The sequence below is a fragment of the Hippoglossus stenolepis genome, chromosome 22 (assembly GCF_022539355.2).
Source record: "Hippoglossus stenolepis isolate QCI-W04-F060 chromosome 22, HSTE1.2, whole genome shotgun sequence".
In the NCBI taxonomy this organism is placed as follows: Eukaryota; Metazoa; Chordata; class Actinopteri; order Pleuronectiformes; family Pleuronectidae; genus Hippoglossus; species Hippoglossus stenolepis.
The window spans coordinates 1,958,270-1,985,260 of record NC_061504.1 but is presented as its reverse complement, the minus strand read 5'-3'; the positions used below and the strand labels follow the sequence as shown (position 1 = coordinate 1,985,260).

The 26,991-nt window shown below is 40.2% G+C and overlaps 9 non-coding genes across 9 annotated transcripts; all 9 read right to left on the bottom strand.

The window, feature by feature from the left end:
- Window positions 1-3,850: 3,850 nt before the first annotated feature.
- Window positions 3,851-3,922, bottom strand: trnap-agg. Its single transcript has one exon. It is a non-coding gene; the product is annotated as a tRNA-Pro (tRNA).
- A 3,497-nt stretch (window positions 3,923-7,419) lies between these two features.
- Window positions 7,420-7,491, bottom strand: trnap-ugg. The gene has a single exon. It is a non-coding gene; the product is annotated as a tRNA-Pro (tRNA).
- Window positions 7,492-7,856: 365 nt separating this feature from the next.
- On the bottom strand, window positions 7,857-7,928 carry trnap-agg. The gene has a single exon. It is a non-coding gene; the product is annotated as a tRNA-Pro (tRNA).
- Window positions 7,929-8,293: 365 nt separating this feature from the next.
- Window positions 8,294-8,365, bottom strand: trnap-ugg. Its single transcript has one exon. It is a non-coding gene; the product is annotated as a tRNA-Pro (tRNA).
- Window positions 8,366-8,734: 369 nt separating this feature from the next.
- On the bottom strand, window positions 8,735-8,806 carry trnap-agg. Its single transcript has one exon. It is a non-coding gene; the product is annotated as a tRNA-Pro (tRNA).
- Window positions 8,807-9,177: 371 nt separating this feature from the next.
- trnap-ugg lies at window positions 9,178-9,249 on the bottom strand. Its single transcript has one exon. It is a non-coding gene; the product is annotated as a tRNA-Pro (tRNA).
- A 371-nt stretch (window positions 9,250-9,620) lies between these two features.
- On the bottom strand, window positions 9,621-9,692 carry trnap-agg. Its single transcript has one exon. It is a non-coding gene; the product is annotated as a tRNA-Pro (tRNA).
- A 1,193-nt stretch (window positions 9,693-10,885) lies between these two features.
- trnap-agg lies at window positions 10,886-10,957 on the bottom strand. The gene has a single exon. It is a non-coding gene; the product is annotated as a tRNA-Pro (tRNA).
- A 5,399-nt stretch (window positions 10,958-16,356) lies between these two features.
- On the bottom strand, window positions 16,357-16,428 carry trnaq-uug. Its single transcript has one exon. It is a non-coding gene; the product is annotated as a tRNA-Gln (tRNA).
- Window positions 16,429-26,991: the final 10,563 nt, after the last annotated feature.

Below are 26,991 nucleotides of genomic sequence, written 5' to 3'. Positions count from 1 at the left end.
AGAAGACTAATGGATGATTAGAAAACCCTTGAAAACCCTTGTGCAATTATGTTAGCACAGCTGAAAACTGTTTTGCTGGTGAGAGAAGCTATAAAACTGGCCTTCCTTTGAGCGAGTTGAGTATCTGGAGCATCACATTTGTGGGTTCGATTATACTCTCAAAATGGCCAGAAAAAGAGAACTTTCATGTGAAACTCGCCAGTCTATTCTTGTTCTTAGAAATGAAGGCTATTCCATGCAAGAAATTGCGAAGAAACTGAAAATTTCCTACAACGGTGTGTACTACTCCCTTCAGAGAACAGCACAAACGGGCTCTAACCAGAGTAGAAAGAGAAGTGGGAGGCCCCGGTGCACAACTCAGCAAGAAGACAAGTATATTAGAGTCTCTAGTTTGAGAAATAGACGCCTCACAGGTCCTCAACTGGCAGCTTCTTTAAATAGTACCTGCAAAACGCCAGTGTCAACGTCTACAGTGAAGAGGCGACTCCGGGATGCTGGCCTTCTAGGCAGAGTGGCAAAGAAAAAGCCATATCTGAGACTGGCCAATAAAAAGAAAAGATTGATATGGGCAAAGAACACAGACATTGGACAGAGGAAGATTGGAAAAAGTGTTATGGACAGACGAATCAAAGTTTGAGGTGTTTGGATCACACAGAAGAACATTTGTGAGACGCAGAACAGGTGAAAAGATGCTGGAAGAGTGCCTGACGCCATCTGTCAAGCATGGTGGAGGTAATGTGATGGTCTGGGGCTGCTTTGGTGCTGGTAAAGTGGGAGATTTGTACAAGGTAAAAGGGATTTTAAATAAGGAAGGCTATCACTCCATTTTGCAACACCATGCCATACCCTGTGGACAGCGCTTGATTGGAGCCAATTTCCTCCTACAACAGGACAATGACCCAAAGCACACCTCCAAATTATGCAAGAACTATTTAGGGAAGAAGCAGGCAGCTGGTATGCTGTCTGTAATGGAGTGGCCAGCGCAGTCACCAGATCTCAACCCCATTGAGCTGTTGTGGGAGCAGCTTGACCGTATGGTACGCAAGAAGTGCCCATCAAGCCAATCCAACTTGTGGGAGGTGCTTCAGGAAGCGTGGGGTGACATTTCTACAGATTACCTCAACAAATGAACAGCTAGAATGCCAAAGGTCTGCTATGCTGTAATTGCTGCAAATGGAGCATTCTTTGACGAAAGCAAAGTTTGAAGAACAAAATTAATATTTCAAATAAAAATCATTATTTCTAACCTTGTCAATGTCTTGACTATATTTTCTATTCATTTTGCAACTCATTTGATAAATAAAAGTGTGAGTTTTCATGGAAAACACGAAATTGTCTGGGTGACCCCAAACTTTTGAACGGTAGTGTATGTATGGTGGGCAACACTTTCAAAAAATGCACATGCATTTTACATTTAATTCATGTGCAGAACATTTAGGTCAAATTAGGTTTTGTGCACTTTATTGAGAAGTGTGTAAATGGAATTTCAGTGAATGATTGCAGAAACACAGGGTAGCACTTTCCCAAAAAATGTAATACAAGTGTACTTAAAAACTAGAATATCTCAGGATGAATACTTCCCCAACAGTCTCCCAATGACACCACATTTAAATTCCCTAGATCAGTGGTCACCAGCCTTTTCGAGCCCAAGATCACTTTTTAATTCCAAACTTAAGCCGAGATCTACCATTACATTACATTTCATTTAGGTGACACTTTTATCCAAAGCGACTTACAATAAGTGCATTCAACCATGAGGAGCAAACCCAGAACAACAAGAATCAAGAAAGTACAATTTCTTCAAAAAAAAGCCAAACTACAAAGTGCAATAAGTAAGTGCCATTTAAGTGCTACTAAATTGTTAGTTTAAACTTTTATTCAATGTATAGTCAGAAGAGGTGTGTTTTTAGTTTGCGGCGGAAGATGTGTAGACTTTCTGTCCTGATGTCAATGTGGAGCTCATTCCACCATTTAGGAGCCAGGACAGCAAACAGTCGTGATTTTGTTGATATCTTCCAAAAAACCCACTTAGGAGGGTCATACTTATTATTTTTTGCAATTTCTGTTAAAGGCTGAATGTACACGAAATAAATATACACAAAGAAAGGCAGTTGTGAAAATTGTTCTATTCAATGCACAATATTCAAATTAATATCAATTCATATTTACAATGCAAAATATGTAGCTTCTCAGTTCCACAACATGTTCTGCAGAGGAGCTGCTACTGCAGCACAATGTTTTTAAATATAGGCTTTGATTTGAATATGGCCACAAATATGATTATTTCCTTGTATGAAAGAAGTCCCTTGTACTCAAATAAATACCGGTACTACACAGTATGAAGCCGTGCATCTTCCACTCCAGCAAATATCTCACAATAAAAAATGCTTTTAAACAAGGGAATGGATTCCATCAACAGAAACGCTCTAGTTCTTTTATTTTGAAAAGGCATACAGAAAGTGTTGCAACCATTTGTTTGTGACATAAATTCATCAGATAAACATTAAAAATCAGTTGAAAGATCATCTTCTCTGTTTATTCTGCTGTGAACCACAATGATAATCTCTCTATGACACAAACGTATTTACATCACTTCCCAAACCCGTTTCAAAGTAAAAGCACTCCAGCATTTCACCTTCTGAATCCGCTAATTTGTTCCAACGGGGCTTTGTTTGTTATCAAAAGACCGAAAGATGCGCATCTTCATACTGTAGAGTCCTGACATTTACTTTAGTACATGAACCAACTTGTTCTTGAAGGAAATGCAGGAGATAAACCTGCAGCTCCGCCGCAAGTAGCGGACACACAGCGCGTGTGAAAACAGACAACCGACACACAGCTGATCTGCGGCACGACGACAGACAGTGAGTCAAGTTGGAATGAAACATCCTGGCCTTTCATTTCTCCACAATCACTAAAATAGGTATACTATACTTATAACTTATATATTATTGGCACTATCCCGGAACCAATCACTGCACCTTAGCACCGCACGTGCCCATAACATAACCTATTGTTTTTTCTGTATATATTGTTGTTTTATGTCCGATTTGTTGTTTTTATGTCCAAAGGCACCAACCACACCAAGGCAATTTCCTGTATGTGTAAATATACTTGGCAATAAAAAGAATTCTGATTCTGATTCTGATGAAACATCCTGGCCTTTCATTTCTGTACAATCACTAAAATAGGTATACTATACCTAATATCTCCTGCTGACAATGTTAGCAACACTATACCTCTAATGGCTGTATATTGATATTTCCATTGTATATCGCTAAAGAGTCAGACTTATTTTCAATGAGTGTTTTTCTCAGCCTCCTCACAGGTTAACCCTTGGGGAGTCTACATTGATCTTTAGAGTTTAGACCAATTCTAGTCCTAGGTCAATTAATTATAACTTAGTTGGACAGTCTATTTTCAGGGCAAGTTTGTTGTCATTGCTGCAGCGGGATCGTCCGGGATTTGAACCCCAGACCAACGAGCCATGCAAATGATAATAATCCTAAAGCAGCCATTTCGGCAAACACTGTTGGATGTTGATCAAGTTGGAATGAAACATCCTGGCCTTTCATTTCTGTACAATCACTAAAATAGGCATACTACTGTCTCCTGCTGACAATGTTAGCAACACTAACCCTCTAACGGCTGTATATTGATATTTCCATTGTATATCTCTAAAGAATCTGCCTTATTTTCAATGAGTGTTTTTCTCAGCCTCCTCACAGGTTAACCCTTGGGGAGTCTAGATTGATGTTTAGAGTTTAGCCCAATTCTAGTTCTAGGTCAATTAATTAGAACTTAGTTGGACAGTCTATTTTCAGGGAAAGTTTGTTGTCATTGCTGAAGTGGGCTCGTCCGGGATTTGAACCCGGGACCTCTCGCACCCTAAGCGAGAATCATACCCCTAGACCAACGAGCCACGCAAATGAGAACCATCCGAAAGCAGCCAATTCGGCAAACACTGTTGGATGTTGATCAAGTTGGAATGAAACATCCTGGCCTTTCTTTTCTGTACAATCACTAAAATAGGCATACTACTGTCTCCTGCTGACAATGTTAGCAACACTAAACCTCTAATGGCTGTATATTGATATTTCCATTGTATATCTCTAAAGAGTCTGACTTATTTTGATTGAGATTTTTCTGTCACCCTCTTTTCAGAGCTAGCCATTGGGGAGTCTTCATTGATCTATAGAATGTAGCCCAATTCTAGTCCTAAGTCAATTACGTATAGTTTAGTTGGACAGTCCATCTTCAGGGAGAGTTTGGAGTCGATGTTGCAAAGGGCTCGTCCGGGATTTGAACCCGGGACCTCTCGCACCCTAAGCGAGAATCATACCCTAGACCACAGCAGAACGGCATCTTAGCAGCCATTTCGGCAAACACTGTTGGATGTTGATCAGTTGGAATGAAACATCCTAGACCAACGAGCCACGTAAACGGCATCTTTCCGAAAGCAGCCATTTCGGCAAACACTGTTGGATGTTGATCAAGTTGGAATGAAACATCCTGGCCTTTCATTTCTGTACAATCACTAAAATAGGCATTCTACTGTCTCCTGCTGACAATGTTAGCAACACTAAACCTCTAATGGCTGTATATTGATATTTCCATTGTATATCTCTAAAGAGTCTGACTTATTTTGATTGAATGTTTTTCTCAGCCTCCTCACAGGATAACCCTTGGGGAGTCTACATTGATCTTTAGAGTTGAGCCCAATTCTAGTCCTAGGTCAATTAATTAGAACTTAGTTGGACAGTCTATTTTCAGGGAAAGTTTGTTGTCATTGCTGAAGTGGGCTCGTCTGGGATTTGAACCCGGGACCTCTCGCACCCTTAGCGAGAATCATACCCCTAGACCAGGGGTGTCCAAACTTTTTTTCCCGAGGGCCACATACAGAAAAATATACGAAGGACTGGGCCACTCACTCGATGTGAGGTATACTGCCTCACCTCTCATGCACTAATATTGGCAAAATCAATCAAATGCAGGTAAATTACATTTGATAATTGAACATGTTTGAAGAAAAAAAAGCCTCCATCAAAGCTCTCCATTAGTAGATTTTCATTTAATTTTTTACAAAAAGGTTGGCAGGTCATTCTCTCAGTGACAGCCTCAGATTGGTTCTTAGGGTGCTGATCCCCCTTCATTGTCCTGTATGAAGGGAGAGACAAGAAGAGAAATAGGGGATGTGGATATTTCAAGCTTATTACACAAATAAATGATTGGGCTTGTTAACACATCAACTAACGTTTGTTAAAAAATTGTCATCAACTTTAATTGACTGAATTTATTAAGTAATTGGGCTTATTAACAAATGAAAACTGTGTGTATATTTTTAACTCACCTGTAATGGGAAGAATGTTGCGCTCAGTGGGAGCAGTGATGCTGATTCTTCAGAGAATCATCACACTGAATTTCGATCAGTTCTAATTGCAGACTCTCCTCCACTTCTTCTGCATCCATTGAAAACGGAGGCGCAAACTGTGATTTCCTTCTCAATGACAGAAAAATCTTGGAAGCGCTGACTGAATTCTGTCATGAGAGATGTGATCACAGACACATTCTCCCATTTTTGCAGAGAGCTTGGCATTTGGAAATGCGCATTTGATTTCGGTCAGCGTGGGGAAGTGCGCTACATTGAAGTTGCGCAGTTGTGACTCGAAGAGACGGAGCTTCGCACGGATATACTTCATAACTGGCTATTGTTGCATTTTCTTGAGCTTTGTTAGCACGGAAAAACTGTTGCTGCGTTAGCAGGCTAGCTGCCATTTGCTTTACCTTCTCTTTCCGCTCGGCGCCAGTGTAGGACGTGAAGGTCTGATGTTTCGTTTCATAATGCCGTCGTACATTGTACTCTTTCATCATGCAACACTCTCATTGCAAATCAAACAAACACACTTCCCCTTGGTTTCTATGACAAAATATTCATTTTTCCACCGAGTCTGAAATTTTCTGCACTCGCTTGCAATCTTGCGTCTCGTCGGTTCCGGCATTTCTGGTGACCCTGAGCAAATGTTTTCTTCGATTGCTTGCTTTGTGGAGACGCTGCCTTGTTCAAGACAATAGCGCCACCTAGTGTTTAAACTAAGAAGTGCAATACAGTGGGCCATAGTCCATTATATTTTTAGACTTTGATACGGGCCAATTAAAAATGGATGGCGGGCCGCAGTTGGCCCGCGGGCCGTAGTTTGGACACCCCTGCCCTAGACCAACAAGCCACACAAATGAGAACCATCCGAAAGCAGCCAATTCGGCAAACACTGTTGGATGTTGATCTAGTAGGAATGAAACATCCTGGTCTTTCATTTATGTACAATCACTAAAATAGGTATACTACTGTCTCCTGCTGACAATGTTAGCAACACTAAAGCTCTAATGGCTGTATATTGATATTTCCATTGTATATCGCTAAAGAGTGTGACTTATTTTCATTGAGTGTTTTTCTCAGCCTCCTCACAGGTTAACCCTTGGGGAGTCTACATTGATCTTTAGAGTTTAGCCCAATTCTAGGTCAAATAATTAGAACTTAGTTGGACAGTCTATTTTCAGGAAAGTTTGTTGTCATTGCTGAAGTGGGCTCGTCCCGATTTGAACCGGGACCTCTCGCACCTAAGCGAGAATCATCCCCTAGACCAACAAGCCACGCAAATGCGAACCATCCAAGCAGCCAATTGGCAAACACTGTTGGATGTTGATCAGTCGGAATGAAACATCCTGGCCTTTCATTTATTACAATCACTAAAATAGGTATACTACTGTCTCCTGCTGACAATGTTGCAACACTAAACCTCTAATGGCTGTATATTGATATTTCATTGTATATCTCTAAAGAGTCTGACAAATTTTGATTGAGATTTTCTGTCACCCTTTCAGAGCTGGCCATTGGAGTCTTCATTGATCTATAGAATGTAGCCCAATTTAGTCCTAAGTCAATTATGTTAGATTAGTGGACAGTCCATCTTCAGGAAGTTTGAGTCGATGTTGCAGGCTCATCCGGTTGAACCGGACCTCTCGACTAGCGAATCATACCCTAGACCAACGAGCCACGTAAACGCATCTTTCTGAAAGCAGCCATTTCGGCAAACACTGTTGGATGTTGATCAAGTCGGAATGAAACATCCTGGCCTTTCATTTATGTACAATCACTAAAATAGGTATACTATACCTACTGTCTCCTGCTGACAATGTTAGCAACACTAAAGCTCTAATGGCTGTATATTGATATTTCCATTGTATATCGCTAAAGAGTCTGACTTATTTTCATTGAGTGTTTTTCTCAGCCTCCTCACAGGTTAACCCTTGGGGAGTCTACATTGATCTTTAGAGTTCAGCCCAATTCTAGTCCTAGGTCAATTAATTAGAACTTAGTTGGACAGTCTATTTTCAGGGAAAGTTTGTTGTCATTGCTGAAGTGGGCTCGTCCGGGATTTGAACCCGGGACCTCTCGCACCCTAAGCGAGAATCATACCCCTAGACCAACGAGCCACGCAAATGACATCCATCCGAAAGCAGCCAATTCGGCAAACACTGTTGGATGTTGATCAAGTTGGAATGAAACATCCTGGCCTTTCTTTTCTGTACAATCACTAAAATAGGCATACTACTGTCTCCTGCTGACAATGTTAGCAACACTAACCCTCTAATGGCTGTACATTGATATTTCCATTGTATATCTCTAAAGAGTCTGACTTATTTTGATTGAGATTTTTCTGTCACCCTCTTTTCAGAGCTAGCCATTGGGGAGTCTTCATTGATCTATAGAATGTAGCCCAATTCTAGTCCTAGATCAATTAAGTCTAGGTTAGTTGGACAGTCCATCTTCAGGGAGAGTTTGGAGTCGATGTGGTAAAGGGCTCGTCCGGGATTTGAACCCGGGACCTCTCGCACCCAAAGCGAGAATCATACCCCTAGACCAACGAGCCACGTAAACGGCATCTTTCTGAAAGCAGCCATTTCGGCAAACACTGTTGGATGTTGATCAAGTAGGAATGAAACATCCTGGCCTTTCATTTCTGTACAATCACTAAAATAGGTATACTACTGTCTCCTGCTGACAATGTTAGCAACACTAAACCTCTAATGGCTGTATATTGATATTTCCATTGTATATCTCTAAAGAGTCTGACTTATTTTGATTGAGATTTTTCTGTCACCCTCTTTTCAGAGCTAGCCATTGGGGAGTCTTCATTGATCTATAGAATGTAGCCCAATTCTAGTCCTAGATCAAATAAGTCTAGGTTAGTTGGACAGTCCATCTACAGGGAGAGTTTGGAGTCGATGTGGCAAAGGGCTCGTCCGGGATTTGAACCCGGGACCTCTCGCACCCAAAGCGAGAATCATACCCCTAGACCAACGAGCCACGTAAACGGCATCTTTCCGAAAGCAGCCATTTCGGCAAACACTGTTGGATGTTGATCAAGTAGGAATGAAACATCCTGGCCTTTCATTTATGTACAATCACTAAAATAGGTATACTATACCTACTGTCTCCTGCTGACAATGTTAGCAACACTAAAGCTCTAATGGCTGTATATTGATATTTCCATTGTATATCGCTAAAGAGTCTGACTTATTTTCATTGAGTGTTTTTCTCAGCCTCCTCACAGGTTAACCCTTGGGGAGTCTACATTGATCTTTAGAGTTCAGCCCAATTCTAGTCCTAGGTCAATTAATTAGAACTTAGTTGGACAGTCTATTTTCAGGGAAAGTTTGTTGTCATTGCTGAAGTGGGCTCGTCCGGGATTTGAACCCGGGACCTCTCGCACCCTAAGCGAGAATCATACCCCTAGACCAACGAGCCACGCAAATGACGTCCATCCGAAAGCAGCCAATTCGGCAAACACTGTTGGATGTTGATCAAGTTGGAATGAAACATCCTGGCCTTTCATTTCTGTACAATCACTAAAATAGGTATACTATACCTACTGTCTCCTGCTGACAATGTTAGCAACACTAAACCTCTAATGGCTGTATATTGATATTTCCATTGTATATCTCTAAAGAGTCTGACTTTTTTTGATTGAGATTTTTCTGTCACCCTCTTTTCAGAGCTAGCCATTGGGGAGTCTTCATTGATCTATAGAATGTAGCCCAATTCTAGTCCTAGATCAAATAAGTCTAGGTTAGTTGGACAGTCCATCTACAGGGAGAGTTTGGAGTCGATGTGGCAAAGGGCTCGTCCGGGATTTGAACCCGGGACCTCTCGCACCCAAAGCGAGAATCATACCCCTAGACCAACGAGCCACGTAAACGGCATCTTTCCGAAAGCAGCCATTTCGGCAAACACTGTTGGATGTTGATCAAGTAGGAATGAAACATCCTGGCCTTTCATTTCTGTACAATCACTAAAATAGGTATACTATACCTACTGTCTCCTGCTGACAATGTTAGCAACACTAAACCTCTAATGGCTGTATATTGATATTTCCATTGTATATCTCTAAAGAGTCTGACTTATTTTGATTGAGATTTTTCTGTCACCCTCTTTTCAGAGCTAGCCATTGGGGAGTCTTCATTGATCTATAGAATGTAGCCCAATTCTAGTCCTAGATCAAATAAGTCTAGGTTAGTTGGACAGTCCATCTACAGGGAGAGTTTGGAGTCGATGTGGCAAAGGGCTCGTCCGGGATTTGAACCCGGGACCTCTCGCACCCTAAGCGAGAATCATACCCCTAGACCAACGAGCCACGTAAACGGCATCTTTCCGAAAGCAGCCATTTCGGCAAACACTGTTGGATGTTGATCAAGTAGGAATGAAACATCCTGGCCTTTCATTTCTGTACAATCACTAAAATAGGTATACTATACCTACTGACAATGTTAGCAACACTAAAGCTCTAATGGCTGTATATTGATATTTCCATTGTATATCGCTAAAGAGTCGGACTTATTTTCATTGAGTGTTTTTCTCAGCCTCCTCACAGGTTAACCCTTGGGGAGTCTAGATTGATGTTTAGAGTTTAGCCCAATTCTAGTTCTAGGTCAATTAATTAGAACTTAGTTGGACAGTCTATTTTCAGGGAAAGTTTGTTGTCATTGCTGAAGTGGGCCATCCGGGATTTGAACCCGGACCTCTCAACCTAAGCGAGAATCATACCCCTAGACCAACGAGCCACGTAAACGGCATCTTTCCGAAAGCAGCCATTTCGGCAAACACTGTTGGATGTTGATCAAGTAGGAATGAAACATCCTGGCCTTTCATTTATGTACAATCACTAAAATAGGTATACATACTACTGTCTCCTGCTGACAATGTTAGCAACACTAAACCTCTAATGGCTGTATATTGATATTTCCATTGTATATCTCTAAAGAGTCTGACTTATTTTCATTGAGTGTTTTCTCAGCCTCTCACAGGTTAACCCTTGGGAGTCTATTGATCTTAGAGTTTAGCCCAATTCTAGTTCAATTAATTATAACTTAGTTGGACAGTCTATTTTCAGGAAAGTTTGTTGTCATTGCTGAAGTGGGCTCCCGGGATTTGAACCGGACCTCTCGCACTAAGCGAGAATCATACCCTAGACCAACGAGCCACGCAAATGACATCCATCCAAAGTTCAAACACTGTTGGATGTTGATTAATGAAACATCCTGGCCTTTCTTTTCTGTACAATCACTAAAATAGGCATACTACTGTCTCCTGCTGACAATGTTAGCAACACTAAACCTCTAATGGCTGTATATTGATATTTCCATTGTATATCTCTAAAGAGTCTGACTTATTTTGATTGAGATTTTTCTGTCACCCTCTTTTCAGAGCTGGCCATTGGGGAGTCTTCATTGATCTATAGAATGTAGCCCAATTCTAGTCCTAAGTCAATTACGTATAGTTTAGTTGGACAGTCCATCTTCAGGGAGAGTTTGGAGTCGATGTTGCAAAGGGCTCGTCCGGGATTTGAACCCGGGACCTCTCGCACCCGAAGCGAGAATCATACCCCTAGACCAACGAGCCACACAGATGAGAACCTTCCGAAAGCAGCCATTTCGGCAAACACTGTTGGATGTTGATCAAGTTGGAATGAAACATCCTGGCCTTTCATTTCTGTACAATCACTAAAATAGGTATACTACTGTCTCCTGCTGACAATGTTAGCAACACTAAACCTCTAATGGCTGTATATTGATATTTCCATTGTATATCTCTAAAGAGTCTGACTTATTTGATTGAGTTTTTTCTGTCTCTCACAGGTACCCTTTGGGAGTCTTCATTGATCTATAGAGTGTAGCCCAATTCTAGGTCAATTAATTAGCTTAGTTGGACAGTCCATCTTCAGGAGAGTTTGTGTCATTGTGAAGGGCTCTCCGGGATTTGAACCGACTCTCGCACCCAAGCGAGAATCATACCCTAGACCAACGAGCCACGTAAATGACATCTTTCGATGGATGTTGATCAAGAATCTGCAAACTTCAATTATCCAATGATATCAATACTCTTCAACAATAGAGTGCAATTAACATTAACTTTTAATAACTTATGATAATAACTCTTCCAGATGTACCTCAAGTGTCACAAAAAATATTCTGTCTTCACTAAAAAAAAGCACTGTTGAAGAGAAATTGTTTAGAATAAGGGAGATCCTTGTCACATATTTGAAAAAAATTAAATAGTTATTCTCATTTTGCCAAGGCAGCATCGTTTTTACATGACATTTCAGTAAATTCTGAATAATATGGATTATTCCTGCCTTTGAGTCAGAGTTTCGTGGAAGGTAGATTTTCAGCAATGGAATTCAATCTTTTCCTTAACATATCTAAGGGAAAGTACAGACCAGGTTGCCATTTCAAACCTGATATCACTGTTGTGCAAATCATACAAAAATGCTTGTTTAGAAAGGTGTTTGTAAAGCATCTCTCTGTAATTTTGGGTCATGTACACATGCTATTGTGCAATGCTCTCTTCTGTTGGTAGCAAGGATGAGGTTTGACTCATGTGAAATAATGCAGAGCATCCAAGCTTTTCAATATTAAATGTCATTGATTCACCTGCATAAGCACAGATGTTATTTGGATATTAAAGGTTTGTCACTTTAGTATCTGCAAACAATAGCATTGGTTTATTTAAGATCTCAACAATATTATTACAATGACATCCCCGTCAAAACTGTCTCGTCTGTTTACATCGACGACTACTGATGATGTACGGCTTCTTGAAGGGCTGTCCCAATTCGTAGGGGAAGATTTCAACCCCTACCCCTTGTGACTCTGTTTCAAGGGGCAAGATAACCCCTCGAAAACCAGGGGTACGGGTAGGGCCAAGGGGTGAAATGGGATTGGGCCTTGGTCTATTGGTTTGCTAGTAAACAAGTCAATGTATTTTCTGTAGCAGAGAGGAATAACGTCGTGGGAGAGACAAAAAGTGAGTAAAAAACACCCTAAATATGTTTAGAACTACAAATGAGCTTTCTTCTGTTGATTCTTGTTCTTTTTATTTTTTATTTTGCCATTGAAATAGGCCATCACTTCTCAAAATAACTTCATGACTTGAATGCTTTGTCTAGACCCACATTACATAAATCAATTTGGTCCTGTATTGTTAAATGTTAGGATATCAAATTTAATCAAAAGACTGTTATGTGGGGTGGAATTGCTAGCTCTACGTCCAACCTTCCTCCTTTATCCGGGCTTGGGACCGGCAAAGTGACCCAAAAGAGACACTCTGGCAGAGTTACTTAGGTTTTTTTTGTATGTTTTTATTTTATTACATTTTTTGGGGGTTTTCTTAAGTTTGGTTTAGTTTCTAACCTTATGCTCCACCTAGGAGCCTACAACAAGTCACAGTAAAACATGAACATTTTTTGCCATAACTATAACATTTTTAACATTTTTTTGTATAGACAGTTTTAACTTGACAACAATAACAATCTGAATGGACCAAAAAGAGACATTAGAAAAAACTGTCTATGGCAATGTGAGAAAATTATGGTAACTAGTCTGGCCCTAATCCAGGTTCATTGTTTTTTTTCAGACCCCCCTCCACACACACACATTCTGTGCTGGCTCACAGAAAGAGTAGGTCATCTTCATTTTGGTCAAGGCTTTCTATGGCAGGTTCAGCAACTGAGGGAGCGGACTTAAATGTGTAAGCCGCTTATGTCTCAAAAAGCTGCAAAACAATATCAGGCAGCTTGTGCTCATAGCAAGCCTCACCAGACAGCTTCAGACCATATCGGACATACAGGATGGAGTTAAGGGTCTGCAAGGACATCCGATTTCTAAGTTTGCTTTTTACCACACTCATCTGGCTGAATAATCTCTTGACTTCAGCATTCGAGTGTGGCAAGGACAACACAGACACAGCAGCCATGGCAAGTTCCTGAAACGGGTTGATATCAGCTGCATCCCTAAACTTCCAAATCTCACTCCCAGAAGCCCACTGTGTTTTTTGTTTCATTCCACTTTCTAAGATGGATGGCACGCCATTGCTGGACAATCTTGTCTATCTCTGCAGGAGAGTAGCCAAGGAGCTTGGCGATTTTTTTCTATTTCTCCCAGGCTCTTATTGTGCTTTAGAGTTTCCTCTACATTGAAAACTGACATGTACTGCAATGCTTCCATGTTGTCCGGCAGTCTCACCCTCAACTCGTTAGTGAGGGAGATGGTGAAGGCTACACACCGCTTTCGGACATAGTTCTTCTCCTCAGGCACAAGGTGGAGCTCAGCTGCCTTGGACTCAAAAAGGTAACCAAGGTACGGTTTGGGACTGATGTATCCATCAATTGGCTCTTTGAGTACATCAATATTTGCCAGTGGATTCAGCACCCTGCTCCTCACAGACTTTATCAGGCTACCCAAGCTGTCAAGAAGTTTAAGAGGATCTACCTGCTCTCCCTCAAAAGCCTTGATGGCCAACTGTACCTCACCCAGCACTGACTTCAAAAAAGTCAGATACAAGATATTTTGAGGATCACTGTACATGGAGTATAAAACCTCAACCATGTAGCAGTGTTCACTGCACTTGGTGACTGCGAAATGCAGTTTAAGCGCCTCCCACTGGTCCAAAATGCGTGAAACCGCTGGTTCAATGGAGAGCCAACGTGTGGCACACACCTTGGTTATTTGTAAGGGTTTCTCCCCACAGTTGATGGTCTCATATATGGACTTGTAGGCCTCCCTGCGCTTTGGAGACACTGAAAACCAGTTATAAGTCTCCCGTACCAAGTATTCCACACTATGGGGGATGGTGTCATTGGAAGCATGACTTACAGCAAGCTGCAGAGAGTGACACACACAACAAATAAGAACTAGATCTTTGAGGCCATACTCCTCCTTCAGCACTTTATGGACCCCATTGTTAATCCCCGTCATAACGGAGGCATTGTCAGTCCCTATCCCCAGGAGTTTCTCTTTTTTAAGACAACACTTCTCCAGGAAAGCCACAACAGCTTGGACTATAGATCTGGCATCTCCTCCCTCCAACTCAATAAGCCCAAGAAATGTTGAGACAATTGTGTGTTTGGTGTCATGAAAGTACCTTATCACAACCCCCAGGTACTTAGAAACACTTATATCTGTGGACTCATCGAGGAGGAGGCTGAAACGCTGGTCACCCACATCTGCGACCAACTTTTTTAGAAAGTATGGTGCTAGAACACCATTAATGATTTCCTTGCACTTTGTCCTGTGCATTTTGAAGTGAGTAGCAGCAGTGGAGTCTGAGAAAGCAGCTTTACATGCTTCCCCAATGTGATCACATGCCAGCATAGAACTGTGTTCAGCAATAGCTAATGCCATGGTGGCTTCAGCCTTTTTTGCAGAGTCAATTTTTTTACTCATTAATGGCAGCTTGCTTTGGGTGGAACTGTTATAAGGCTTTGCCTTTTGAGTATGTTTTTGAGTTGTCATGTGTTTTTTTATATCACAAAGTTTGGCGTAGCAATCAGCCTTACAATACAGGCAGTATGCCTGTGTATCATCTCCAATAAACGGCTTCAACCAGCCTTTGAATTCAGGGTTTGATTCCCACTCCTTTCTGTATTTTTGAGTGTACAGTTTAGACTGAGACATGATGAGCTAGCTAGCTAGATGATTAGCTTATGTCACCGAGAGGCACACACACAGTGGACGAGGTGAGTAAGTGACTGAGGCTGTGTGAGTCAAATGCAGTGATTTATTTTAGTGTGTCAGTGAAGAAACATTGACGTTTACAGGGCGGGATCAGCGGCGGCTTTGCGCATGCGCAATTCATTTGCAGTCTGGAGAACGCGGAGCGTGGGTCTCCTCTCTGCTCTGACTGCAGCTGGGACTGCTGCGCGAGGCTATTGTGAGACTGACCGCCTGTGAGTGCTTTGGGACGGCAGAGGGGCTCACGGCAGCCCCCGCTGCTCGTTGAGGACAGCAACTGCAGAACGATACGTGCTTTCACGTCAGAGTCTCCAAAACACCAGGAAAGTCTCCAGTAACACCAGAAAAAGTCGCTAGATTTGTCGCTAGTCACTTTTGACAAAAAAAGTCGCCAAGAGGATTTGGAAAGTCGCCAAGTTGGCAACACTGCGCCCAGTAGTCATCCTCTTGAATCGCAACATCTAAGACATCAAATGAATCTTTTCTGACTAAACACACTGGAAAAGATAAAGCTACACTCTAGCAAATCCCTAGAAAAACGTGTGATTATTCAAAATCTATAAGTCCTATCTGTGAAATATGTCAAAAAATTTGACCGTGGGAGTGATTTAGAAATGTGTGGCTCCTTCCAGAAATTTTCTCTCAAAATTAACATTAGACCCAATGGGGAAGAGACAACTCTATGCTCTAGTGCAGTCCTCGAACAACTGCTTCTTACTTAAAAGTCCTATCTGTGAAATAAAGACACCCTCAGAATCCCAAGACTTGGGACCGTGGGAGCGAGTTAGAAAAGTTTGACTGATTTGCTACTTCCAGAAATTTCCTCTCAAAATTAACATTAGATCCAATGGAGAGAGGCAACGGAGAACTAAAGTTAAAAATATGGATACATCCAAAAGTCAGTGACATTTCTGCAAAGCTAACACGTTTTGCTACGTTTTGATCTAAAAATAATGTATGACAACCTCCATTTGTGGCTTTGAGAGCAGTTGAGGCACAAAGTAGCTGAAAATCAGTCCTGCTCCACTCTCGCTCTAAAAGAGACCTGGAGTCCCATTCATTTTTTTTACGCTGTTTTTGGTAATTTTAGAGTGAACCGTTTGGCGAACATCTTACAAAAAAGGGATAGCACACCATTCCTGACCGTTTTGATGTATTTTTTGTGCATATACGACGAAAGCTGCGGGAGGAGTAGCGGGACGAAATTTCATACGGAAGAAGAATAAGAAGTCAAATTATAAGTATACAGAATGGTAATGTATGGCCAATGCATTGCCACACATACTATGCAGGTTCCACCGAGATTTGAACTCGGATCACTGGATTCAAAGTCCAGAGTGCTGACCATTACACCATGGAACCACCGCATGATATTGTATGTTTATTTCACGTATATTATACGGAGTAAATGATATAGGTGATAAATGATATTCACCAAAAGTTATGACGAAAAACTTTTCTTAAAACCCACTTGCGCAATTTTATGCGATTTTGTCACCAATTTTTCTTTATCTGCGATTTGTCCGTATGTATGTACAGAATCTACGCACAATCAAGAGGCACAATTGACAACTGACATACTTGAGTAAAATAATCAGTTATTGTTTTTTACTTTTAATTCTACAGTTGTTTAATAAGATTTAAGTTACGATAACATTTTGTATCATTAGAGCATTCACACCTGGCATTAAAATGTGGCCCCACACGCATCTCGTGTTCAGATCTATATCCAATCGTTCACACCTCAGAGCAACAGCTCACATTTATAAGGAACTGTTTTTCTCAGTCTTGTAAAACTTTAACTCATTGTAGCTACTTAATATTGACATGACAGTTTTAAATTAGTTTTACATGAAACACAGGCGGATTCATGGTAATGTCTGCATATGTCTGACTCTTCTCACTTCAGGAGACAGAAAAGATGGCACAAATCGCAGATTGTTCTAAAACACTCACCACTATGTCAAATGCACTGTTCCACCTGGTGGCAACGACAGTTTTCAATTTTCACCTGCTGCTTAAAAAGCTGCTTTAGTATTAATGATCTTATGATGCCTTAGAGCCTAATAAAATAATAATCGGTCAAACGAGTACTCTTAAACTTTAACTACAGGTAACTAGCCTATATCTGATGATGTCAGGTGTGGTTAAATGTAACCATTTCAGCCCAGAAATCATAGCAAAATGGCACATCAACTTTTTGAGATTGAATGTGTCCCTAAAATGTTTATTATGTTACCAGTTAGGCACACTTCGCAGGTGTAAACAGGAAGAAGATTGTCTTCGCTGCAGTTGGTTGCTCAGTAACAGAAAATACTACGAACGAGGAACAGGGATGGCATGAATGTCAGAGTATGTGCACACAATTGGGTCCGGACTCTGCCCAGAGTTTCTCTTTCACACATTACCAACGCATACGAAGATTCTCTGCTCAGACGCGCTCACAACAACAACACAGCTGTGACTGAGCCATGTTACTTACAGATGCGCTGAAATGAAAAGCAAGACATGACACAGCAGCCAGTGTCACCAGGCACATTGACCACTAGTTGATGTTCAGTTGCAAGTATATACTGTAAGTGTCGACTGGCAAATTAATTACTGGCTAAAGAAAAAAGGCCCAGGGCTACAGCCCCAGATGCAAAAGCAAGATGAAGGCCCTGGTTTTTACGTTATAGCCCGAAGACAGGGCACTTACTAAATATGGCAAACATCACAAATATAACTCTGAAAAACAGCAGATAACAGGCCTGCAACCGTATACTAAATAGCATCAAAGTAGTTTATATAGAGTTATGCCTATATACTCTAATGTGGATGGTGTATCTTTATGTGATGCTTGTTTTATGTGATGCTCATCTGAGTGAAGAGACTGTCTCTCCACCCAGATACATATTCCATATGTACGGGGAAGGACCTCCACCTGACAAATGACGTGGAGGTAACACTTTATATTAGGGAAAACATATTAAACATTAACTAGTTGTTTATTACTAGTTGCTTTCAGCTATCAAGCTCCTCTCCTGTGGAATCATCTCCCACTTTCAGTTCAGGAGGCAGACACCATCTGTACGTTTAAGAGAAGGCTTAAAACCTTCCTTTACGATATAGCTAATAGTTAGAGCCGGTCCAGGCTTGTCTTATACCTGCTCTTAGTTATGCTGCTATAGGTCCCTATTACAAAGGGACCATGCACAATGGTCCCTGATAAGTGGAAACTATGATAAGTGATCATAGTTTCTATATATATATTTCTGGGCCATGTTGTGATTTCCAGAAAATGTTGATTAATGGCCCAACCCATACTTTACCTTATCAGCACAAATTTTTCTTCCTGAAACAGATAATGCACTTAAAGAACTTGAGAGTCCTCTCAGTGTTGCACATGATGACACTGATGTAATTGTTGATGCCAGCACACCAACAACAGCCAGCGACTGGAAGACACGAAACATCTTCTCGTCAGAGAGATGGAAGGAAGCCAGACATCAGCTGTTGGACAATATGCTCAGAGCAAACTGCATCCAACCACAGCTCTAGTCCCAAGCACTTCACAATCGGGCATCCAGGATTCATGGCTTCCACATGTCGCTGCTGCCAACAGTTGTGAAAGATGATGCTGACATTCTTCATCAACATGAAAGATAACTCATTAGCATAAACTTTTCATACTGTCTGACAGTTTTAGGCTTATAAGCACCTTTTCTCTATATACTTATCTGAGAATACAACATGATTTTATCTTTTTTTTAAGGGTGATATGTTCTGAACCTCCCAGAGTTGCGCTGTGGAAGCTGCTGTGCTAGCTGGAGAGCAGAGCTCTATGATGTCCAAGTGAGCGGCTACTGGCCAGCCACCATCAATTTTTACACACTGTATGATGTAGCCATATTTCAAGGGTTCAAGGAAATGAAGTTGGTTGCTCCAGGGTATTCTCGCTTGACCTTTATGAGAATGCTAGAAGCGCAAATGACAGAGTGTGGCAGGGTGGGTTGGCATATATTATATGTTGACAATATTTATCATTAATTCCTTTTAATTCTGCATAGGTATAACTTAAGTTTTAATGGATATTTCTACAGACTGGTAAAATGTGTTCTGACACATTCTACAAGAGCTTCATGGAGAGGGTGATAGGTTCTTTCAAGGTGAACAAATTGTGTTCACAGCAGCCGTTCACCTACCCAGCCTGTTGTCCACAAAACCAATAAAAGATAAACAGACTAAAAAAACTCATACATCCACATATGGTTGAAAATGTGTGTATTCCCCAGATTGTGTTTCCCCACAGCTTTGACTCCTAAATATAGATTACATGACTGCTGCAGCAGCAGCAGCCATATTTAACTAGCTTACCTCCACATAAAGCGTACTTAAAAATGTGCTTCAACAAATATTGCAAGTGATTTAAATGATCATATATTGCTATGTATGTTCTCTAGTACTGACGAAGGGGGTTACTTTGAGGGTGTGCTTCTCTGCAAAGATGATGAGGTAGCAGCATTTGTGGAGGACCAAGCATGTACGAGTGTCTGTTTTTAATCACATACTTTGTCATTGTACTTTGTATACTGCAATGCTAATTCAGTTGCAAACTTGTGTAGCTGGTATCAGACTGAATCTATATTATATTAAGAGGTATGTCATTTTTGTGTGCAGTTTTCTTCTGTTCTTTACCGGAATGGAAGTTAGGAAATTTCAGATTGCTATTGATAACTTTTCTAATATGCAGACAAATTATGTGAAATTAAGTGTACAGAGAAAGTCAATAAATATCAATAAATCAACAAAATCTAAATTAACCAAAAGAAAATGAAATGAAATCTGTAATTGTTAAACTACTTTGTTACAGGATACAGTAATCTGATAGTAAAAACCCAATGTGATGTTAATAGTGTACTCAGCTTACTGTGACTATTTTGGTTTTGGTGACACAGCTACATAGTCCTTGCTTGAGACGAATCTCGCACCGTTTAAAATTTGTACTTCTTGTGCTTTTGACATCATCGTGTCCCCAGTCTTGCACCAATGACTTTTGTTGTTTTTTCTCAATTGTCAACATGCAAAGGTCGATGATGCTCCCTTAAAATTAATTATTTAATCCTTTTAGTAAAGAAGAGAAAAAAAACCATGAAGACTTTAGGGAGTTGGGGGATGAAGAAAATGTTTGGGACCCAACATATAAAAGAATGTTGCCAAAATCTTTTTCAAAGTTACACTTATTAATACTTAAATCTATCTGCCAGGCAAAGAGATAAATAACTAGGGCAGTACATTCTGTTTCCCATAGGCACGTGACCAATCATGCTTTCAAAGTCAACAGTCCTATAAGTTTAATAACATCTTCTTTACATCACTACAAATTGGAACTGTTACTGAAAACTGCAAATGTTGCCAATGTTGCTGGTCTCTTACAGGGTTTATTTACAGGGACTTACCTGGATATTTTGGTGGACAGTTCTGTTTGGAGTGGGAGTGTGGGGGAGATAAGGATGGGGAACTTTGTCCTGGAGGTGAATAGGATGTGGATGGTCCTGTGGGAGGAGCTGTAGGTGCAGGGTCTAAATGTAAAGTTAGGCAAAGGAAGAAAAAAAAAAATTATACAAGGTAAAGACATTTTCATATGATATTTAAGGGTGACAAAATACATTTTAAAGCTAGTAAGAAAGTCTATGTGAAAAAGGACAGTGTTACACATGTGTCCAAGTGTCTTGTGTTGTCATGGCCTAAGTTTACTCAAAAACTACAGTCAGATTTATCATAATGATCCTTATGATGAAGTCAAAATTGTATGAACCTTGTTCCACCGTGTTGAAAGTCCACATACAAAATTAAAATATGGGGTAAACATACTTGGTGTTTATTTACAGGGTCTTACCTGGATATTTTGGTGAACAGCTCTGTTTGGTGTGGGGGAGATAAGGATGGGGAACTTTGTCCTGGAGGTGAATAGGATGTGGATGGTCCTGTAGTAGGAGCTGGAGGTGCAGGGTCTAATGTACAGTTAGGCAAAGGAGAATAAACATGAAGGACAAGCCTAATACATTTTGATGTATTCCAGGATGTTGACTGAAAGTAACTTGGATGTTGGTTAGATTAGAAAATCCCTTTTAAGAATGTGTGATTATTGGATGGTCCACAATCTCAATATGCATATTTTATCAAGTGGCCAATTTGCATGTACATTATATCACAATCATAAAATCTGGGAGAAATGGCCACTGGCCATCTCAGATAAGTTGTGGATAAATATTTTGTCTGAACAATGGTTGGCAGTTATAATGTATGTTTGATAAATTGAAACTTTTGAAGCGTGGACTTAATACCCAAATTGTAAGACTCTCCTCATTCAAACCTCTGGATTATCCTTGGTATGAAGTGGCTCAATATAAGCTGTATGTGTGTGAGTGCATGTGTGGGGTTGTGAAAGGTGTGTCTCAAGGTAGTTATACTCATTTAGGCTGCGTAGTACAGGATCCTGAGAAAATTGGAATAGGCCTCATTAACATTTTCCACATAGTTTGTTTTGGATTTGTTTTTGTATACCTTATGGAATACAAATATTAAATAATTAAAATGTACTTTTTGTTATCAGTGACCTACATAGATGTTCCAACATTATAGTGTTTTTAATGATAAAGTCAAAAAATAAAGTAAATACTGTCGTTACTTCTAAAATTCTGAGTGAAGTTAAAGCTAGCTGTCGTTGACTCATCCAGAGAGAAAAGCTACAGAGGTCAATTGTAGAGTTTTTAAAATATTTTTGCTGGTTGGATCGACTCTTAAATGCGTTTTAAAGAGGATGACAGAGACATATCCATTGACAACACTATCGCCCAAACCCTTCCCAAGAAACAAATCTGGCAAACAATGGGCACAAGCAAGAGGATCAGCTATTTACATATTTCTGGCATGTACAAAAACTTCCTTACTTACTATCAATAAGTAGTAATTAGGAAGTTACTGAGGTAAACCTGTTAGTTAATGGCCTAGTAGTTGTAGAATAAGGTAATGCAGAATAAGGCATTAATAAAGAGCCAATATGCCGCTAATATGCATGCTAAGAAGCAACTGGTTAATGGTTAATATGTGTACCTTAATATAAAGTGTTACCGACGTGGATATTTATTTAAGACACACCAGAAGTACTGGCACACACCAGTTTATAAACCACAGACGTGTCTGATCACTCTGGTTTTTACTGATTGACAACACCTCAAGAGCAATCTCCAAGTGGAGATAAAATCCCTTTGTGAACAACGGTGACAATGTAACCCCCCTGATTCTCATAATACAGAGGATAAAGACAGAGAAAAGGCTGCAGCAGTCAGTTTCTCTAACAATGGTGTATGTCTGTGTTTGTGTGTGGGTCAAATCGATTTTGAACATGATGTGAAAGACACAAAAGTGTGGCAACTCATTTTTCACAGAAAATGGCTTTCAGGTCTAAAATATTCTTGTATCATTGTTCAGTGAAAGTTTGAAACAAGTTGACCCAAACACCATTTATGGGTCAGGTTAAGGGAATACAAATAAGCAAGAGCATTAATATTATTTTGTGTGCAGCCAGACCCTTCTCCAGCACTGATGTAGTGCTGTGGCGATAAGTCTGCAAGATGTGTACTCTTATCAGATTCAGTTTGATTCAGAATTGCAACGGTTTGTATTATACATATATATATAACTAAAATGTATTAGTTAACAGATTTGTGATTATTCACCCATTTACTGTATGTGCCAGAGAGATATTCTACTAGTTCGTGACCTGCAGCTGAACAGAGTCAGAATCACGACATCACTTGAAAATGATTTCCTTTTTGGTTCAGTTTGTTGACATTGTCACCATCTTTTATTCATCCTCTGTTCTCCCCTCCCTCAGGGACGATTGTGCATTCACTGTAGCGGCGCTGCATTTTAATGTTGCGTGCAGAGCAAAGATAGGAGAGGTCCAACTGTAAGTGGCAGCTGTCCTTTGGTAAAATGATGGAAAAGCCGGAGGAGGCTGAGAGATGAGAGACATTGAGTCACTTAAAGGCAGCTCTTCCAAAAAAAAGAATGCAGAGGCCTCCAGCGCATGTTGTGTGTCTCACTACCACACACAGACATTTACCTGGTCATTTTAAAAATGTTCTTGTACTAGATTTGTCATCCATGGTTTAAGCCATTGAGTAATGCTGTCTCCATAAAAAATGCTTTACCTGATTTGATGCCAATATCAATGCGGTTTTAATAGGGTCTACCAGTGAAACAGATGGTACAACTTAGGTGCTGCTTTAAACTAAATGTCTCATACCATTCACACTGCACTTAAGCCCTACTCTATTACATCCCACTCACAAACTGATGGCACACTGAGGGTAATTTGGTGTTCAGTGTCTTTGCCAAGGACACTCTGACATGGACACTTTTGGTTATAGTGGACAACCCGTTTTAACTTCTGAGCCACTAAACTCTGTCTTAATGGGTTCAAGCTTTATTACCATGTATATCAGTCTTTTGATTGAGCAGGTTTGTAGTGTTTTCCAGGGGGGGGAGGCAGCAGAGCACAGCTACAGGTGGCTCCCTGTAAAAATGGAGAAAACTGTAAAAGTGACCTGCAGTAATTTGACTCGGCACAGCTCTGTCCAGCCGCTCTTGCTGTTCACCTGGTTCAGTGATGCTCACAGAACCCCGAACTGGAGAATCAGTTGTCATTGCTGTTGTTGTGAAGGCACCTGTTCCTGTGAACCCGCTGCTGTTACGAACCCTCTTGTCATTGTAAGCATGCCTGTTTAGAATGGGCTGTTTGCTTGGCTTGCACATTTTCTTCATCCCCCAAACTAAAAAATTGACCTATGCTTGGATTCCATTTTTTTGCACAGATTTTATTGTCAACATTTTTCATAGATCGAAACTGATTTATTATTGTATATTGTTAATATTATATATTTGCTTGTATATAAGTTTGAATGATTTACACAGCTGGTGTTATTTCTGTCATACATTATATGATGGATATTTCAGAGGTGTGCTAAGAAATCTAAACAATCAACAATTCAATTTCACCACTTTTCAAAAATAAAAGCTCTGTAATTCAGCTAAATATAAAGCATTGCAGTAGCAAAACGAACATTTGCTTTTACTTTGTAGACAAATTGCTAAAGAGGAAAAAGTGATTCTGCAAATGTTACTGCCATGATGGAGATCAATGTCTGTGTCAGTCAGATATGGTGAAATGAAAATAATCAAATTATCATATTGATCTGGTCGGCCGATATTATTGCTGGCAGGCCAGTTTTGAGCAATGGGCTGTCATTTGCCGACCAATTGTGTAATTTATCCAAGGAACGTAAAGAAGCCATGATCAACTCGGCCTGCAGACTGCGTGATAACCCCACTGGCTGCAAGGGGTTGTTTACCCGTGTATTCACATTTTATGAATATTGAAATTGCACCAGGCCAAAACGAATACACATCCCTTGTGTGAAGCCAACAAGATGAATGATTTGTGACATATGAATTCCACATACAGGCAGACAGACGGAGATAGATTTCAGGAATTTGATGAGATGTTGTAAAAAGAACGGGCCAGACACAAGCAGTTAGTGTTAGTAATGCTAATGTTAAGAATGACTCCTCTCTGCAGTATCCTCATTTAAAACATGTCATGTCTTTTAGAAAACAGGCTCACATGATTCTGAGAAAACCAAAATAAGAAAAAAGATGAGGGGGTGAAGCTTTCTTACAGGTTCAACAAGACAGAGAGACACACAGGATGAAGACAAGGCTGAAAGTGGCCAAAGTGAATACAAATCTGACAACAGAATGAAGACAGCTTGCTGAGTCAGCAAGCAGAGCAGAGAGATTCGGCTGGAATGAAGGGGATGATCAGACAGACGGTAACAAGAGCGGCAGAGTCTGTTTTATATGATGTCGAAGATAGTGTGATTGATGATAATTCAAAGTTATCAGTTAAAAGAATGATCCCAGAAAGTAAAAGTAACAACGTGGAAGGTAAGGTTTCACAGAGAGCGTGTCTTTCTTCTCAGCCAGGTATCTAAAGACAGGCTGGTGGATCAGGGCTGTGGGTTCTTCTTGATGATCAGAACGTCTCTGCAGGAAACAATCTTTTTTCCAGATTAAAAAACTGTTTCATGAATCAGAACGGTCATGGAGAACACAGACAGCAACCAACGTTCACTAAGCAGGACATTTTCTTTTGAAGAATGTTGAATCAAAGACATTTCTGATTGATTAATAATAATAATAATCATTTTCTTTTTTCATCTTTATTCTAAATGTATGTATGTGGCATAAGGCTGAGATCCTTACACGTAAATGTTGAAAGTGAGGATGTGAAAGCAGCTTCCCTCTTTAGTTTGACTGATGCATAAAACATTAAATGTAACTTTTCTTCAGGAAACTCACAGAAGCCAACCACTGATAATGAAAGTGAATGGAAGATGGAATGGAGGTGGGAGGTTTTCTTAGGCCATAATAGAGTTTTATTTTCTGGAGATAGGTGGTTACTGATATGCAGATGCGTACCAGTTTCAGGAGTAGCCAGGGGATACTATGGAGGCCCGGAATTCTGCAGAGAAACTGCAACAGCAAGACCCAGAGGATAGACAAATGAGACTTTACTGCCTCTCATTGGTAAAGCCATGTTAAGTATTCTCTAAGACTGTCTTAGCAAGTGGTGGTGCCCCTGAACAGCAGGAGGTCAGTCCTCACCCTTTCCCCCCAAAAAAAGGGGCTCTGCAGGAAATGTATAACATATTTTCACGAGTAAATGTTTTGGGAAACTGGCCATCTTTAGCGTATAGATCCTCGTTTGATTATATATAACTTTTAATACAAAGGTTTTAAGAGATCGTTCTCGACAAGTTGTGCAAGTTAGGGCAGGATTCCAGCTGCATCCACACATCTTTATCCTCTCACACTGTACATAAATGAGTGTGCTTTGTCCTTCGTACCTTTGGCTCACACAGAAGTGTAGCAACATCAATTGGTTGAAATTAACTATTGAACTCAGGCTGAAAGATCAATTCCTTCAAAAGTGGCAGAGTGAACTCAGAAGTATGTCATCATGTTATATCTACTTCAAATTCAAACAAGAAATCAACCTGGAAAAGTATACGTTGTACGAAAATCTAAAGTACCGGCAGGTTATCTATAATTTTAGAGTGAATAACACCAGAATCTTGAAGGTCATTGGAAGATATGAAGGGCTGGATAGCAACCAGATGATCTTTAACTTTTGTAATGACAACCGTCTGGGGGATGAATATGACATTTTGTTTGATTGTAAGCAATATGAATTATCGAGAAAAGTATTTGCCTAAGTTTTATCGAAACAACCCATCATCAATTATTTTATTACAATCAGACAAGACAAAAGTTATTCGTACACTTGTGCTTTTTTGAAGAAGTCCTTCAGTAAAATTTGTTCAGCCGTGCCATGTTTCATTGTTTTGTTTTTTATGTTCTGTATGTGCTCCATACTATGTGATTTGATAAACAAATTAAATTAAATATTCTACTAGGGAGTCTGGGTTTGTAAGTTCAGCGTCAGTCATGGTGCTGTAGTATCCTGTCACAGTTAGGCTACATCCATATTACGTTTTCGTTTGAAATCCGTCCAGACCAGCGCTTTGAATCTGCATCAATTTTAATTATTGTCCATTCTAGCACGCCTGAAAATGCATATCGTGTGACTCATGTACACAGGGTATGCGCGTGGTGTGAACAGGAAAGCATGAGAATCCCGCTGGACACAATAATTGTTGCAGATTTCTCGAATAATAACTTGTCATAGGATATTCTCCATCTACTCAATCAATCAATCAATTAAATTGTATTTGCATAGCCCATTGTCCTAATTTCTAAAATATATGAGCAGTTGTAACATTGCAAAATGCAGAATTTCACTGCTCAACATAACAG